The sequence below is a fragment of the Stegostoma tigrinum genome, chromosome 10 (assembly GCF_030684315.1).
Source record: "Stegostoma tigrinum isolate sSteTig4 chromosome 10, sSteTig4.hap1, whole genome shotgun sequence".
NCBI classification, from domain to species: Eukaryota; Metazoa; Chordata; class Chondrichthyes; order Orectolobiformes; family Stegostomatidae; genus Stegostoma; species Stegostoma tigrinum.
This window is the reverse complement of record NC_081363.1, coordinates 76,759,186-76,777,035: the sequence shown is the minus strand read 5'-3', so window position 1 is coordinate 76,777,035 and position 17,850 is coordinate 76,759,186. Positions and strand designations below refer to the sequence as shown.

Here is a 17,850-nt window from a genome sequence, read left to right as displayed (position 1 = left end):
CCATCTTCCCTGGACTGACCTATCCCTTCCCTACCTCCCCACCTATACTCTCCTCTCCACCCATCTTATTTTCTCTCCATCTTTGGTCCGCCTCCCCCTCTCTCCCTATTTATTCCAGAACCCTCTCCCCATCCCCCCCTCTGATGAAGGGTCTAGGCCCGAAACATCAGCTTTTGTGCTCCTGAGATGCTGCTTGGCCTGCTGTGTTCATCCAGCTTCACACTAGATTCTCTAGCATCTGCAGTTCCCATTATCACTCATCACATTTAAATTATTGGACTGTGTTAGACCATCAAGTACAGACAAATATTTTGCTTTTGCAGGTGTTAATTTTGAGAAGCAAAAAGAATTTATGATTTACAGTAGAGAATGAACCCCAGAAACTGCTCAAGATGTAATTAATTGATGATTCAGGTGCAGCTCAAAGTACCATTGTGCCATAAACTGCCCCAAATACTACAACGTATTTGAAACTAAAAATGATCAGAAGATTTTGGAGGAAGAAGATGGAGACACAGTTCAAAGAGAGCATTGTGTTGGATACAATAAATTTTAGTGCACTTATAAACATTTTGACAGCATCATCTTTCAATTGTGTAGCATTGGACATCTGCAGCGTGTGGAATAGACTGGCTAAAATGCTAACTAGTGCTTCAGAGTAACAAGGATCAGACCAAAAGTGAAGGAATCGGGGTGTTCTACCACTTTCAAATTTGGGAATGATAATACATTGACAACTTTTTGTAAAGCAGCCAGAATCAATCACTTCTTAAAGTATCTAGTCGACTTCAGAGATAATGGGAACTGCAGATGCTGGAGTATCCGAGGTAACAAACTATGGAGCTGGATGAACACAGCAGGCCAAGCAGCATCTTAGGAGCACAGAAGCTGACGTTTTGGACCTAGACCCTTCAGTTGACTTACCCATTTTAGTAATTAAACTGTCGATGAAGAAAGCACAGATTAAATTGGATATGGAAAATGACAAATTTATTCTATAAATACTCTAACAAAAAATAACCTCTCCACTAAAGAAATTAAAGAATTGTTATTGGCCACTGGAAATTTGAAAGAGAAAAAGTCAATTATGCTAAAATTGTGTAGGAAATTTATACCTTTGTTCTCTAAAAAGGGTCAAAATTTTAATAAACGAAGCAACAATAAGCAATGAGGAGTACAATGCGCAGATAGAAGAGATAAGCGAAAGATGTGAGATTTGTAAGAAATACTAAAGGACATGTTATAGCCTGTATCAAGCCTGCCCCAAGGAAGGAGTTTTCAATGAAGTTTTGGCTATAAGTTTTTAAAAAATGGGATAGAGAAGCAAAAATAATAAATTTGTAGATTTGGCCACCAAACATAGTTAATGAATGAAGAATTTATTAATAAAGGTAAAGTTGCCATAGAGCTGCTCTCTCAGAGAGAGACAATTGATGGTGGTTTAAGCTGAGGGTCACCACACCGCAGGTCAGGAAAGAGAGTGAGGAGAAGAGTCCTTCATGGTAATCTCAGCCAGTGGGGGAATTGAACCCACACTATTGCCATCAGTCTGCATTGCAAGCTAAGTGGTCCAGCCAACTGAGCAAACTGACATCCCAGTCAACAATAATTGAGAATAGTTTAATGAAGAATGGACAGGAAATGAAATTTGACCACTGATAAAGTTACTCACTGATATTGTGAAATTTATAAGGAAGCATTCCGTGTGTGTGTGTGTGTGGTGGATAAGACAGAAAGCCCTTTTATATATATGAGTATGTGAAAGCAAGCAGGCAGTAATAGACTAAATGTTCATAAAACTTACAGACTAATTGTAAATTATCACGTGCTCTGTTGGTAAGAACATTTTGCAGGTGTATGGAGGAAGCAGCCCATACCAGTTAGTTTTTGGTAGGAATTCTAAAGCTCCATTAGTGATAATTATTCATCCCCCAGATTTGAAAGGAACGACAAATAGTTTAATTTGGTTTTAGACTATTTGAATGCACTGCATGCAGGCAGAATGGCTTTCATTAAAAGCAAAGTCTCAAACAAAAAATAGTGAGCTGTAAGATATAAGGGGAGACCATGGGAAATCAATCTCAAATCAAGAAAGTATGGAATACTAAGACAGATGGGCTTAAAGAAAGTAAAGGCCCAAGGAAGGTTAATGCTAAAGATGAAAAGATGATCATTTTAGAGCATGGTGTTAAGCTTCATTGGGGTAGCGCACCAGATGTTAAGACCTGCTACTCCTGAAGTCCAAATAAATGTTAAAGGTTTTTAAAAGAGTGTGAAAAGTTTCCCAAATCACCTCTCTTTTAGACCTAGGTTGACAAAAGTGCAAACCAGGATTTAGCACTCCGTAGCACTTTTCCTCCTAACATCTTCCTCTTCTGTCTGGAATTCCAGGTTCCATAAGCAACAGTGACTCCAAAATCAGAAGTGAATGCTGCAAACAGCATTGGCAGGTACAGTTTAGATGAACACTAGCTACTGATAAACAATTATGAACTTTCGGCATATGATTTTTGCTGTCCATAGGATTCACCAAGATCCTCTTGGCTTACCAGGATGCTCCCTTTCTTCTCCAGATACTTTCACTGAGCTTGTTAGGGGGCACAGAGCAACTAGTTCATACTTGTAGAGTCTCCAGCTTACTAGTCAAGAAACTACAACTTATAACTACTGCTTGGGGGGGTGGGGGGGGAAGATAGAAAATTGATACATTCTTCAGGCTCCAGGTGGTTTTCCTTCCCTTTTGGAGCTCTGATGGTTTCTTCCCATATATTCATACCCACAAGCAGTTCCGCTGCACAGAAGCCAATTATACAGCTCTTCACAGGTAGAAAGCCTTTGGCATTGATAAATGGTCACCATATCACAGATCAGTAAGCTACTTTGTTGCTGGACATTGTTCCATTCAAACACAGCCCCTGACTCCGGCTCATTTTTTTTTAAAAAAGGTTAAGACTTACCTCATTGCTTGAACCAACAGCTGTGGAGAAATGGCATTTATAATGAGTGTCAGAAAACTAGCTTTTAAAAAGTGCAGTAATGCTCAATACTCCAAGACTTTTAAAACAGTTGTTTTCCCATTTCAGTCCAATGCAAAATATAGAAAAAAATAAAAAGATCTGTCTTTGCGAAGGGAAATAGACTGTTTGGGTACTCTCGTCAGGGTGGCTCAGCCTTGAAAATAGCAGACTTTGTAGAAGATACAGGAAATAAGAGAGAAGAGCATCAGATACTTCTCATACACAAATATTGCACAGCCATGAGAATCAACATGCCGTAATTAATAGTTTGCCTGATGATGGACCTATCAGTTCTGCTGATAAGTGAATAGGAATTGGTTCCAAAGGACAACTTCCAAAAGTGGATGCTAAAGTCAAATATTCATTAGCAGGCACTCGTCAATGTAGAAATGTGATTATTGTAAGTAGACCAGGGAAGGTCCCTAGAAAATGTAATGGCTGGATTAATGCACAGGATGAGAAGCAGAGGGTTAGGCCCATGGTTTGGAACATGAAATACAAGGATAAAAATGAGAAAATATGTTGTAAACTCAAACAGTAGGTCTGGGAACAAACATGGCTCTAGAAAAAAGAAATATCAAACCATTGAAAGTCATTCTATTTTTGGAGGAGTGAGGTTGAACAGTAGCAGGACAGAAAGTGATAGATAGCAAGATAGAGCATTTGGTTTAAACAAGGACAAGAATATCAGAAGTACCACAGCAGCAAAAGCCCATGTGTGATTGGAACATCTTAGAGACCACGAACAAACTAGAAGACAAGTTACTAAAAGATACTGAACCACAAGAACTACCAAGCTGGAGAGAATTTGTCATGTAGAGGTACTAGGCAGTGGGCAACCAGCCCCATCACCAGTGGCTATGCATGGAAAAAATATGTCCCTTTGAGACTCATAAGACTACAGCGTGGCTGGTGGAAGGAGGTTTTGAAGAAAGACTTGGGGGAACCAAGATACAAGAGTAGATTCACTGATGGCAAAAAAAAACGTTGAAAACTCAGTATGAGGCTTGAACCCACAACCCTGACATTAAGAGTCTGATGCTCTACCAATTGAGCTAGCTGGGCATGTACTCAGTAGTAAGGAGGAATATCGGGGGGGGGGGGGGGGGGGGGCGCGGGGTGGAGTATTCTCCAAATCAAGAAGCAGATCTTCAAAGAACACAATCTCAGCATGATGGCCGCTGCCACTTGCAAATTGCTATCAGGCAATACAGACAAGAAAGAGGAATGTATAACTCAAAGACTGGTGTGGGAGAAGTGGATTCCAGTTTGTGGAGCACTTGCACCAGAGATGGAGAAAGTAAGATCTGTGTGCACCTGAACCATGTCTGGGCCAATGTTCCTGTCTATCACATAACTAGGGATGTAGAGTGTGTTTTAAATTGAAGAGAGGACAAGAATTTGAATTTGGGAAGATATGGTCAAAGAGTCATGAACAAAGACAGATGTATTCATATGAGAAATCATAAACAGGCATGATGGAAAGGGATAAAGAACTTGAATCTAAAAAGTTAACTATGTAAGATAATAAGATCATATAAAATAAAAGACCGGAATCTATTAGGAGATTAAGGATAAAACTAAAGGCTCTGTACCTGAATACATGCAGCATTCAAAATAAAGATGAGCCGAGCGTGCAAATAAAAATAAGTTCAATTTGGCTATTTTATATGTCTGCAGGATGACACGGATTTGGACCTAAATCTTGAAGGCATTTAGAAATGCTAGGTGAGCAGGAAAAGGTGGAGGGGTGGCCCTGTTAGTTCATGATGGAACTCATTTAGTAGAGAGGGATAACCTTAAGTTCTGGAAACGAAGATTGGAAATGGTTAGGTAGAAAAGAGAAATGATAAAGGCAAGAAGTCTGTTCTCAAAGTGGTTCATAGGCACCCTAACTGTAACTGTACTGAAAGGGTTGGCATAAATGAAGAAATAAAGACAGATTCTCAAATGACACAATAGCAGGTGGAAAGGTAAAGGACGCAGAGGTGCTTCAGTGTGATTTGGACACATTGAGAGAGTGGGCAGATGAAGTTAAATTTGGATAAATGAGAGATTAATTACTTATGGATGAAAAATAGGAAAGCAATATCTAAATAGCACTAGTTGGGAAAGGGGAAGGTGAAGGTGAAACGAGACCCGAGTGTCCCAGTGAACATTCACTCCCTTCACCACTGACACACTACAGTAACAGTATGTACCACAGTATAAAATGCACTGCAGCAATTAACCAAAGCTGCTTCAACAGCATCCTCCAATCTCATGACTGCCACATCTGGAAGCTCAAGGATTACAAATACATAGGAGCACCACCACCCGAGTTCCCCTCCAAACCACCAACCATCGAGACTTGGAACTATATTGCCATTCCTTCAGGGTCACTGGTTCAAAGTCGTGGAACTTCCTTCCTGACAGGTGTGTGGCTGTACCTACAACCACTGGACTGCAGAGGCTCAGGTAAGCAACTCACCACCATCACTGTCTCCAGAGAAATGAGGCATTAATGATACATACAGGCCCAGCCATGAATGTCCACATCTCGTCACGTGATAAAGAACATGCTCAGGAGATAGTAGGAACTGCCGCTGCTGGAGAATCTGAGACAACAAGGTGTAGAGCTGGATGAACACAGCAGGCCAAGCAGCATCAGAGGGACAGGAAAGTTTGACATTTCGGGTCGAGGCCCTTCTTTCAGAAAAAAAATAAAGAAAATGCTAAGCTGTAGAATGCCCTTGTTGAACTTCCCCATGATGCTCTCACCTCCATTACGTTACTCCTTAAAACTGACCTCTTCAGCAAAGATTTTGGTTACCTGCCCTGATATTGTCACATGCAGCTTTGCAAAGTTGGTGGAAGTTTTAGGCTGAGACATTGGTCAGCTGAGGCTTTGTGAAGTACTATTTTTGCCAAAGCAAATTAAATTGTGGGCCCACTGTGATCTGTACATTTATACAGTTAATCTTTAACCCAGGGGTATTTCTAGAAATAACTGGAGATTTAAGCTTCCACTTCCAGAAGCACAAAGTGAAATTGCCCTTCAAATAAACAGTGACCAAAGTGAAATAATTAAGACACTCACTACCACAGAAACCGTTGCAAATGTCAACAACGGCTCACTCTTTTATAGCCCTTCTAAACTACAAATCCTTCCAACATGTTTCACTGAAGCGGTTACAAGGGGAGTTACGAGCACCGGATTCAGGGAAGCGGTGGGAAAATGGAAAACGGAAAACATATGGTTTCGCAAGTGGGGAGAGACATACATGGTCAATAAAACAAGGTCAGTGCACACCATTTGCTCTTTAGCTCATCCATTTAAATAGATTCTGTTCATAACCCTACAGGCAAGGTTGTGCACATGCTTCCACCCTGCATTATCCTATGGAGAGTCTGCTCAGTTTGTTGTTTCAGATTTATAAGTATTTGATCTCACCAGCTATTTCTGACTACTTCTAGAAGGAACAAAATTCAAACCCGTCTTATCATCTTTGGTCTTGTGATCTGTGCTACACCATCCAGCTCGACACCTTGTTATCTCAGATTCTCCAGCATCGGCAGTTCCTACTACCTCCTTAGCATTTTCTTTATCGCCTGACGGGATGTGGACATTCATGGATGGGCCTGTATATATATTTTTGTAACCCCCTGTTACTTCTAAGATTGCTACATTCCTCCACCCGTAGACTTGAGCTTACTCTACTCCCAACATCTCAATTCACCTTCAACCATCTAAGCTCTGGAATTGTGTGTGTCTGTGCGTGAGAGATAGATCTCTCTCACACTCACACACACACACACACACACACACCCCATTAAGCTCCCCCCGACATCTCCTCATGCTTAAGAGCGTCCTCGTAACTCAAATTTCATCTAGCTTTTCGTCATCTATTCTGATATTGGGTTATGTAGGCCACTGCTGACTCAGCCTGGTGATAACCATGAGGTGCTTTTGGACAACCTATTACATTAATAGTTACATATAAACAGTTGTTACTTTTGGATCACTACTTAGCTGCAACCCATCTGGCTCAAGTTTGTGCTAATAACCAGAGAAATCCTAACAAACAATCCATGAGCCCAAACTTTCTGTTGGGCACCCCTTGGTCTCCTGGGAATACAGCTCAGAGGAATTCAGAATGCAGATTCCCTGATGAGTATGCAAGATGGGATGGTTACTGTTGTAAGTTGCTTTTTTGTGTAACACTCAATCCTTCACCTTCACCTTCACCTTCAGTGATTATCCCATTGCAATCCCAACCAGCTGAGTACAGCAACCTGAACTAAGAATAAAAGGAAAGACTATACCGTGTACAAGGTAATCTAAATTAAAGTTTAAAAGGTAGATTCTCTTCTGGGTCGTGAGGTTTTTGCATTAGATTTGTACCAGCACACTAACTTCAGATGACGTGTGCATTTAGACATCCAAATTCTTTGGCATCCTTCAAATCCTTCTGTAACACACTCAAAATATTCCAGTTATCTTTACAAAGACTGTTGTTAGCTGCTTAAGTTGAGAAATCCTCAGTTGGGAAGCACTGGATCCATATGAAATTAGGTTGATTGGGACAACATTATATTAAGTGTGAATTACTTGAAACTTTACATGAAAGCAAGATAATGTGGATGCTAGAAATCTGAAATATAAACAGAAGACGCTCAAGAAACTCAGACGATCTGAGGAGACACACACACACTTAACGTTTCAAGTCTGGTGTCACACTTCAGAACTTAAAATCCTAAGCTAATGATTCCTCAAACATCAATAAAACAAAACTAACTCATCATTCATGAAACCCCACTGTGTGCAAATTAGATTCTCTGTTAGCTTTGCAATTGTGAGTGAACTTCAAAAGCAAATCGCTTGTAAGTGGGAGTTTGGAATGTTACGATGTAGTGTTAGCTTTGTGTTCTTCCTCTTTTTTGGGACCCATTCCCAGCTCTGGAACAGCTGCAATCTCTTCCTCACCTTGCTGCAGTTCTGGATCCAGCTCATGGTCAGCAGCTGGCTGACCAATGACAGCAGAAGCCAAGTGAAATACCAGAGAAAGGGAGAAGAAAACAAGCACAACTGAATTTGAGTACAAACCTTAAAAATAAGGAGCAGCAACAACACCAGCTGTATATTGCTTTCAGTTATCCTAGCAACAACAATTATCTGTACACATTTATATGTATAAATACACATAATAAAGTGCTGTAAAACATGAAGTATTTTAAAGTATAATTGCACCCTAAGCAATATAAGAAGATATCAGAGCAAATAGTCAAAAGCTAAATGCAAAAAAAAAGCATCTTAAAGAAGGAAAGGGAAGGAGAGAGATGAGGCCAATTTCAGGACTCAGGGGCTTGGTAATTGAGGATGCAGTCACCAATGGTAAAAAAAAACCAAGAGAGAATTAAAGGAATGCAGATATTGAATCATAGAATCCCTACAGTGTGGGAACAGGCCCTTTGGCCCAAAAGGTTCACACTGACACTCAGACAGCCCACCCAGATCCATCCCACATAACCCATCTAATGTACACATCCTCGAACATTATAGGCCATTTAGCATGGCCAATCCATCTAGCCTGCACATCTTTGGACTGTAGGAGGAAACCCATGCAGACACAGGGAGAATGTGCAAAACTCCACACAGATAAGTCGCCTGAGGGTGGAGTCGAACCTGGGCTCCTGGTGCCGTGAGACAGCAATGCTAATCCATGAGCCACCGTGCCACCCTGTATCTGGGAGGGTTATGCGCCGGAGAGGATTACAGAGGGATGTTTGACAAGTAACCTTACAATTCAGAGGCAGTGCAAGAGTTGATAAAAGTGGTGATGAGTTAGAGCTGAATGTCAGCAGCATACATGTTTAAAACCCCTTTCTGTGTTTTTGAATGATTTTGCCGAAAGTCAGCACGTATTTGAGAAATAAGAGAGGACCAATGACAGATATTTGAGGGACACCAGTAGTAATGCATTGGGAACAGAAGAGAAGTCAATACAAGTGATTGCCTAGCTATGATTTGGCAGCTAAGAATGCAACCAGGTAAAACAATTTCCACCCAGCTGAATGACGGTGGGAGAGATGTTGAAGGAGGGAGATATTGCCACTCATGTAGACAAGCTGACAAAGAGGAGAAGGGAGAGTTTACATTTCCCACAGTCATGTAGTTTGTCACTGCGACTCGTACAAGAGCTGCCTGGGTGCATGCTATATTGCAGAGGCAGAAACCTGATTGGAGGGATTCAGATATGATACTCAGGAAAAACGGGCACAGGGTTCAAATGATGCAAGATATTCAAGTACTTCAGACAGGAAAGTAAGGTTGGAAATGAGACAGAAGTTTTACAAAAAAAATGCTGGGGTTAAGGGCCAGTGTCAAGAGTAGAAGGGTGATTCTGACAGATTTGCAAGAACTTACTTTTATATTGCATCATTCGCGTGATGATTTGGGACAGCAGTGGAGTCATTACAACTTGACTTGGTACTCTTGCTTAAGTCAGCTATGTACCAGAATAGCCTGCTTGCCCTAGTGAAAAAAATTGAGTTCAAGTCCCAGTTCAAAGAATTGAGGTTCTGACCCAGGAAGACAAACTACTGCATCCAAGGAAGTGCAGTCAAAAAAAAGAGTCATCCTCTTGAATGAAATGCAAAACACCTCTCAGATAGATCTGAAAGAATCTCATAGCATTGCTTTAGAAACAGATGTGTTCTTCTTGCTATTTGGAGAATATTTGCTCACGTATTAATTTATTAATCACCTATTATTTGTTCCTCTGTCAGTTCAATTGTGGAAGCTTACTGAACTGTTTGCGACATACTTTACATTGCACCAGTAACTATGCTCCAAAAATACTATTTGGCTACAAGAAACTTTCAGGATATGCTGAGATTTAGAAAGGTGCTATGTAAATGCAACTTCTTTATCTTTTAGTCCTACGATGTTAGTCATTAGTGCAATAATTCTCTATGTACTGTGGTTCCTAGAAATAGTTCTGGAAAATACACAGGATACAAAAATCAGTCATTAATAAATTATTAGCCATAGTTCACACTAGTGTTAAAATTACTCTCTCCAGACATCATAGAAACTCAGCTCAATCTTTATAACTCACCATACTAACAGGATGACAATTGCACACGTGCACACATACATAAGTATGGCACATTTCAACTGACATTTGGACATCCCAATGATTTTGTGCAAGTTCAAAATGGATATGACTGATCAAAAGGTAACATCATAAGTACACTCGAGTGATATGTAATGGCACAGAGAGCTTTGCGAGTCTGACACATAGATTAGCTCTCCATTACAGAGCACCAACATAAATATAGTGACTCATTTTGTCCCATTGGTCCATGCCAGTGTATATACTCCACACAACTTCACTATTCATCAATCCCTACAAGCATATTCTTCTATTCCTTTCTCCAAATCAGTCAAATATTTAGTTAACTTTTCCTTGAATACATCCCCCTTATTTACCTCAACTACTCCTAGCAGCAAATTCCACATTCCCCCAACTGCTTATTTGATTTACTTGTGGCCACCTCTTACAGATAACCCCTCGTTCTGGGCTCCTTCACAAGTAGAAAGAACTTTATCCTGTCAAGCTCCATGATCTTAAGGTCATTCATCACATCACATCTCAGACTTCCCTATGGTGTTCAGAGACTAGAGCCCTACAGTCAGAAACAAAGACAAGTATATCCCACATATTTGTCATCACAGCCGCATTGGTGTGACATTGTAATCAAATGGTTAACAGAGAACAATTAACAATAAAAGGCCGAGAACAGAATGAAATGTTCATGTGTCATTGCTTGATATTAACCACAGGGCAAACAGTAGTTCAACAGTGAAAGCATATCATCACAATGTCGCCAAATCCTTCCAGTAAATGCATAGCCTTTCAATCATCAATAGTCCACCCATCCCTCTCGTTGCCTTCAACAACTCCCAATCGCCCACCCCCTCCTCTTTCTTCCATCCTATTTATGCACCCCCATTCTCTCCTTCTCCATATCCACCCCCACACCCATTTTCTCTCCAAATAACCTCTCCCCGTGGCCCCTCCGTCCCCACTCCCTCCACGCACACTCCCACGTTCACCGGTTGCCTGCAGATCCGTATCCGAAATTCTCACACAACTCTGCCAAGCCCACATACGCTTGGCATTTAGATCCTTCGACGGAAACGCTAAGCAAGTTCCCGCAACCCGCAACCCGCCCATCCCCTCCCAACTTCATATTTTAAAACAAAATTCTAGAGATTCCCCGGAACAGCTGGAAACAGGCGGTGCGGCAGAAGCTGCTTCTCACTGCGGGATATAGCCCAAGATCGGATGAAACAGCTCGATCTTCCAGGGGCTCCGGGAGTTGAAAGATTTACCTCACGCGTCCGGGCACACGGACCTTTCCCCGTCGCCGTTCGGTTTTAGCTGAAGCTGACAAACCTGCCGCAGCACATACGCCAAAACTTTCCTAAACTTTTCAAAAAGCTTTCTCGTCCCCGCCCTGTCCTCATCGATTCCCAAAAACTCCACCTTCTCTCTCAGTCTGAGTCTTTGATTGGATGTTGTACCTTTTAAAAAATAACTTTAGAAAGTGTACACGATGCTTAAAAATAAGGACAGATACAGAACTTAAAAGACGGAGGGGGAAAAAGTGATGCATTGGCTAATTTAAACTCAACTATTATTCCCATTTGCAACAAAAAAAGTACATTTTCACTATCAGCAATTACATCAGCGTTTGAAAACCTGACATTTTCACCAGGAATGCAGAAGGAATGTCATTCGGTCTCGTTAAATTCTTCAATCGAGTCTGTGTTTTAAATTTGCTTCAAGTTTGAAGAGTTCAGTATTTTGCAAAGAATTGAAAATGAGGTAATTATCGGATGTCTGCTGGTTTCTGTCTGGGCAATGTTTCAACATTTCCTTTAAATGCTGCACACGTGGTTGGAATCTGACAACTGAAATTCTGAATGGAGACCATGCACCTCCCAGTCAGACAGAAAACTCATCTCCCTCATCGTATAACCCGGAGGGCCCTTTATCACTAGCTTCTGAATGTGAACCTCAGAAGTACATGTTTTAAGGTAAGTATTTCTGAATGGCAAGGCAGTTTATGGTCCCTTTCCATCTTGTATAACGTCGGGACACTTCCCAAAAGGCTTTTACAGCCAATGAAGCATTTCTAAAGCGTGGTCACTCTTGCAAAAAAGGCCGCCAATTTGTGTTCATCAAGTTCCACACACAGCTCGGAAATGAATATTTTCTGTTTTAAGTGGGCTGTTCAACAGGGCGTAAAGTACATTTTCTTCTGGGTTTCGTGTTTTGGAGCAACGTATCACCGAAATTTGACATGAACTTTCAGAAGCAAAAGAAAAATAAAATCCTGAATTTAACAATTGCACACCAGTTTAGTATACCTGGTAAAAAGTTTTTTTTTAAAAAAAATCACGTCTTTCAGACAGTTAAATGTGGATCTTACGCGGGTTAAAACAAAAGCAAGGCTAACTTAGTTAAACGGCCTTCACTGATTATTTTGTTTAGTGTCCAATCAGCAAGTCCAAATTGCATTTATATAGCACCTTCTCACACTTGAAGTGCTTTGAAGAAAGTGATAATTTTGGACCCAGTCAACGCACGTAAACCTGAACTGCAAGAAATCAGCTCACCGAATTATGCGGATACAGGGTGTACTTGAGACAACATAGAACATACAACAATACAGCGCAGAACAGGCCCTTCGGCCCTCGATGTTGCGCCGACCTGTGAACTAATCTAAGCCTCTTCCCCCTACACTATCCCATCACAGTTTGTCAGATGTTGAAAACACAGATCCCTGCGTGATTGGACAGGTAGGTAAGGTGCCCAAGAGGCATAAAGGATACTTGCTGTCTTGAGAATGTAAGTGCTTGGAACTTAAGCTGGAAATAATAAAAGCATTAACTCGACCACAGCTGGAAGACAACTGCTGTCTTCGTCAATGCACTGTGTGGAAGATGGTTTTGCACAACAAATAACACATGATCGGACGGAAGGTTGTGTGAACTCGAGAATTTCAGACTTTATTTTGGAACGGAAGATGGTGTGGGAAGAAAGCGTGTAAAATTGTGAAGGATCCTGATAAAGTCGATATAAATGCTCCAATACTTTGTTTCTGAGGCAGGGGGCACAGGTTAAGGGTTCTGCCCGTTTCTGTGATCTTATGCAAGGACTGTTTGCAGACATCTTGCAATACATTGAATGTTGACCAGAGTACCGTGTTAATTTCTGTAACGTGCATATTAAGAAAGATGAATTTTCCTTGGTGGTGTGAACATCGTAGCTTCATTTATCTGATGCTGGAGCATACATGGTCAGATATCAAGGACAGGCTGCATGAGCTTAGCTTGTATTCCCCAGAGTGAAGTGTTAACTTGATTAAGGGTTATAGTAGAATTGAGGAAGAGAATCTTCTCCTTCTGAACGGAACCAAGATATAGAGGTTGAAGCTTTAAATCAGGAGGTATTTCAGGATGAAGATCAGGAAGCACAGTTGCATACTAAATATATGGAAACCTGAAACTTTCTGCCAGACGTGACGTGATCGTGGGGACAAATGAAGTTTAAGACTGAAATTGACAGAATGGTGTTAACTAAGAGTTCCAGGATACATGGAGCAAAGGCTTGTAAATGACATTGCAGTGGAACAACACTAATTCTTATCCCAATGCTGGAGCTGGCTCAAGGGAATACATGGTTCACTCCCGTCTCTACGCACAGAGCAGTGATGCAAACGATCAATTGGTCTCAATCGTTCATTGGTAGGCTGTTATCCAGAACCAGAGCAGACCTCCTACCCATGTCATAGGGATCTTAATACCCACCTACAGAAGCAAGGCAGAAGTTCTATTAAATGTTTCGGCCAAAGAGACAGCATCTCTGACTATGTTGTTCCGTCAGCGATTCACTTAACGTCAGCCGTCGGTAGCACGGCTGATGTAGATTTCCAAATCTGGCTGAAGTTACTTTAGGGACGAGGGTGTGTAACACTTGGCCAGAGCTCGGATCTCCGTTCAACTCGGAGGAAGTTGAATGTATTGAAACACATATTTTAAAACCTTAAAGATAACCTTTAAACTTAAAAGATTCTTAAAAATAGAGACCAGTGGTTTAAAAAGGTAACGGCTGAAAAAGGCAGAGCTGTGCTAATGGCAGTTAAATTACCCATATACCTTAGCGAACATGAAACCGCTCTATGTGTTAGAGCCCTAGAGCTGTTTCAAGCCCGCTCAGGGGTAAATAGTAGGCGCTGTCAGAATTAATTATAAGGCTGACCTGCCAGTAATGTCAGTGCTCGCTATTTTTAAACATGATACTTTTGGATAATCACAACACGAAGTGCATTTATTTAAACACAAATGCAAAAACGCTGGTTTTTCACGATGTAGAAGCTTTGGAATTTAATCAGCGTTAAGACACCAACCATTTCTTCCAAAGATAATGGAGATCAGGCATCAGAAGTTGTTTAAATGTCAGCGTGCCACTGGGATAAATTTCTCATCGAAACTCCGCAGAACAATGTACCAGAAGCTCCATCTGCTGTCTATAGTGGGGAAATCATTGGCTTGCTCAGACAGCAGGAGCAATAAGACGGTTGGAGGACAATTGGTAATAATAAATATAGCTAAAACGCCATAATCTCACCCCAGTTTACCAAAAGTAAAACGTTCCAGCTCCCTCCTCAAGCCCTTCATTGGAATATTCCATTGAGTGGGTGAGTGAGAGAGAGAGAGAGACCGACCCATTGAACACTTTTCACAACCTGGGGACCATCCAAGGTACTTACAGTCAAAGGGGTATTTTTGAAGGAAAGTCACTGTTGTAATGTAACTTACACACAGGAGGATCCCATAAATGCAAAGTGGTAATTCTCTGTGGCTGTGATGATGATTGAGGGACAAACATCCCCGTTGTCCGCTGGCCAATAGCTCTGCACTCTGAATAATGCCGAGCTCTCCTAAATTCACCCCACAGAATAAAATGGGACCTTAGGATAATATCTCACCTCCGACAACTGCAGTGCTGAGGCAGTGTCAGCTTAGAAGTGCTCACATCATTGGAGTAGGGCTTGAATGTCATTCTGGCTCAAGGACTTGAGCGTTTATAAATGAACCACAACAATAGCTACCCAACATATTTAAGGTTGGTCTCCTCCAGCCTCAGCTGTGATGTCTTCCACGATTGAACAGCATACCATGAAATAAGACAGCACAGGGGGTACCTTGGGGCCTGCAGCAGCTCTTTACAAAAGCTACTCAATATCCTCTGCCAATCATCCATGTCTTCAAGCAATTCAGATGTATCTTTCTAAAGGGAATTAGGTTGGTTCCACTATTCCAGATCATGATAGATTGCTGCATCTTCCTGATCCCTCACATCACCTCCGGGCTTTTGCCAATAACCTGTGTCTTTGGGTTAGTGTTTTTTTAAAAATTTATTCATGGGATGTGGGCATTTTGCTGGCTAGGCCAGCATATATTACCCATCCCTAATTACCAAGAGGGCAATTAAGAGTCAATCACAGTGGCATAGGTCTGGCATCACATGTAGGCTAGAACAGGCAACAAGGGCAGTTTCCCTTCCCAAGGGAACATTCATGAACCAGATGCGTTCTCCTGACAACTGATTCATGGTCATCACTGGATTCTTAATTCCAGTTATATATTGAATTCAAATTCTACCATCTGCCATAGTAGGATTCGTACCTAGGTCCCCAGAACATTACCTGGGTCTCCAGGTCAACAGTATGTTGATAATACCACCGAGCCATTGCCTCCCCAGTTGATCATTGTCATTCCTCTATCAATCACAATTTTGAACAATAAATCGATCTCTTCTTTAGCTTCAAAGAGAACAGGGCAGCTTTATCACTGGTGTCAATTTCACAAATCTCTACATCAAGACCTTGCCATTCATTATTTTAAAATGTTCGGGTAACTTTTGCTTTTGTACTCCATTGTTCTATCGATAAAACCAAGTATATCATACACACACAAACTTTCATTAGTCCATTTCTTTTACTCTAACATCTTAGTTACTTTGTTCCTGCAGCCACTGACGAATTGTACCATTTATGTCACATTGCCTCGCCCCATTCTTCCTCGCGGAGGGCTTCTTTTCCTACTTGCGTACTAAGTTTATCTGCCGAGGCTGTCCCGTTCATCAGCTTACATCTTCCTTAAAACTTGAACTTCCCCCTCACACATCTGTTATTTCCTTGTACATTGTCTCCTGTTTAGGCTGGAATTGGAGAAGAATTTATTTTCCCCGAACATCGTATATCTTTGGAATTCACTCTGAGATCTGTGCAGGCCGAATCATTGAACATATTCAGGTTTGAGACAGATTCTTGAATAAAGGGCATGATAAGTGCACATTGAATAGGCAGGAAAGTGAAAAGGCCAAAATCAGAACATAACCTTAAATGACGGAGTTAAATGGCTTATTCCTGTGTCCATTTTAAGATCACTGATAGATTATATAAAAAATGCATTGTTCCCAATACCATTGTGTACCTCTCTCCGTCCACAAAAAAGTCGTTAAACTCTAAATCAGCATTTTCTTTTCCCTAGCCAATTCTGTATCAGCACTTTGACTCTCTCTTTAATCTCACCCTTTAAATTTTCCCAACAAGTCTATCATGTGGTGCGTTAACAATCACATCCTGAAAGTTTGCAGAGATCATCGGCACTTCCTCCTCATCTCAGTTTTACATCAAAAGAATACAATCACATTAATGGTTTATCTTGAATAAATCCATCAGACCACTCTTTTCCCAGGGCAAATAGTCTATCCTGGCTAATTGCTTGTAAAGGATTCCACACAACCAACATTGGGAGGACTGACCTGTTGTGTTGTCAGGTTTATGTCTTCCTTTGTTTTTCCACAGAAAGGTGTACAATACAATTTCTTTCAGTACCTGCTTTACCATTCAAATAGCTGACTGCATTGAGGTCTTGACGCCACTTTCCAGCTTGCCCCTCCATTACTGTCATTTCCTAGTGGATCAAAAAGCTATCCAACACAGCCTGGATTTTATTCAATACCCCAGATTCTAGAAATCATTGGTTGGAAGACTGCGAAAAAAAACTAATGCCACATTCCCCCCACCTTGAGCAAAGAATTTCCTTCTAATTTCCATCATAAGTGTGCAATCCCTTATTTTGAATCTATGTGCCACCCACCCCCTATAACCAAGTTCTAGATCCTCCAAGAGTGGGCACATTCACTCAACATTTATCCTATCAAAGACCCTCATAATCCTGCAGACGTCAAATTAGTTCACCAGTCATTCTTTTAAATCCCCCATGATTCAAACCTGCTCAATCATTCCTCAGAAGAAAAAGCAAGAGCGAGTTGAGTAAACTTTCTCTGAACTGCTTTCAAAGCAAGTATATTGCTGCTCAAAGTGACCAAACTGGAGATACAGTCTCATCAATGCACTTTACATGCGAAGCTAGGCCTCCCTACTATTATCCACCAAGTTCCCTTGCAATAAAAAGCTACATTGCATTTGTCTCCCCAAAAACTTGCTGTATCTGCATGCTAACCTTTTAAAGAATCCAATCACTGCTACTTCATTGTTCCATTGACAGCATCCTGTTCACCAAAGAGTTTTAAAATGTTCACTCAGTACCTTATAGACCAGCTTGCACCTATTGGGGATGGCATATCGGCTCTATGAGTGGGGAAGGCAGGGGTAAGAAAGGGGACAAATTTCTTCATTAAGGCCCACAAAAAAAGGAAAGTATGCCTTTCAAACAAGTCTTTCTCGAAGCATTTTACGACCAATA

At 41.2% G+C, this 17,850-nt stretch overlaps 1 protein-coding gene across 1 annotated transcript in view; it reads right to left on the bottom strand.

Moving 5' to 3' along the window:
* LOC125455679 (pleckstrin homology domain-containing family G member 3) overlaps nucleotides 1-11,510 on the bottom strand; it is a 183,706-nt gene extending 172,196 nt beyond the window's left edge. The window contains exon 1 of the mRNA XM_048537980.2: nucleotides 11,398-11,510. The gene's annotated coding sequence lies outside the window, so the exon portion shown is untranslated. The remainder of the gene's footprint in view (nucleotides 1-11,397) is intronic.
* Nucleotides 11,511-17,850: the final 6,340 nt, after the last annotated feature.